Below are 635 nucleotides of genomic sequence, written 5' to 3'. Positions count from 1 at the left end.
TCAAAAGGCGGTCCTCTATAGAATGATGTACCTCGCCCTCTACCAGGCCGAGTGTTTGGGAAGAAAGTAGGGTGATGGGGATGCTGCCATATCCCTGGTTTCTCCGTGTTCCCACTCACTTCTCTTTTACATCTTGTACACAAGATGTCTTCGTCCTTTTTTGGCTCTTTTCCCTTGATTAGTTCAAAGACACTGGGATGTGATCCAGGGTCCTCTTCTCCATCATCTATGACCAACTTGAATTTTGGCAACTTGTTTTTGAAACCAAACGTCACCATGTTCACTCCAAGTGGCTGTGGAAAATGATTTTCATCCACTGCCATCTTCTTCTTATCGTCGAATGTAATTCGTCCTGATTCAATGGCATCCTGCAATACATGGCGAAAAATCAAGCAATTGTTAATCAAATGTGACCATGCATTATGCCACTTACAATATTTTTTACCCTTAATTTGTTCAGGGTTTGGCAATTTATGCTTATCGCTCAGCTTTATCTGCTTATCCCTATATAATTTATCAAATATAAGGTCAGCTTTGGTTACATCAAACGAGAACGTTCTAGCCTTTATGTTTCCATCTTTCATGGGCTCATCTTTACCCGATGGTCTAGACTTAGCCATTATAGGACAAGTATA

Source organism: Olea europaea, chromosome 22, assembly GCF_002742605.1.
Source record: "Olea europaea var. sylvestris chromosome 22, O_europaea_v1, whole genome shotgun sequence".
In the NCBI taxonomy this organism is placed as follows: domain Eukaryota; kingdom Viridiplantae; phylum Streptophyta; class Magnoliopsida; order Lamiales; family Oleaceae; genus Olea; species Olea europaea.
The sequence above is the reverse complement of the archived record's forward strand: the minus strand, read 5'-3'. Positions refer to the sequence as shown.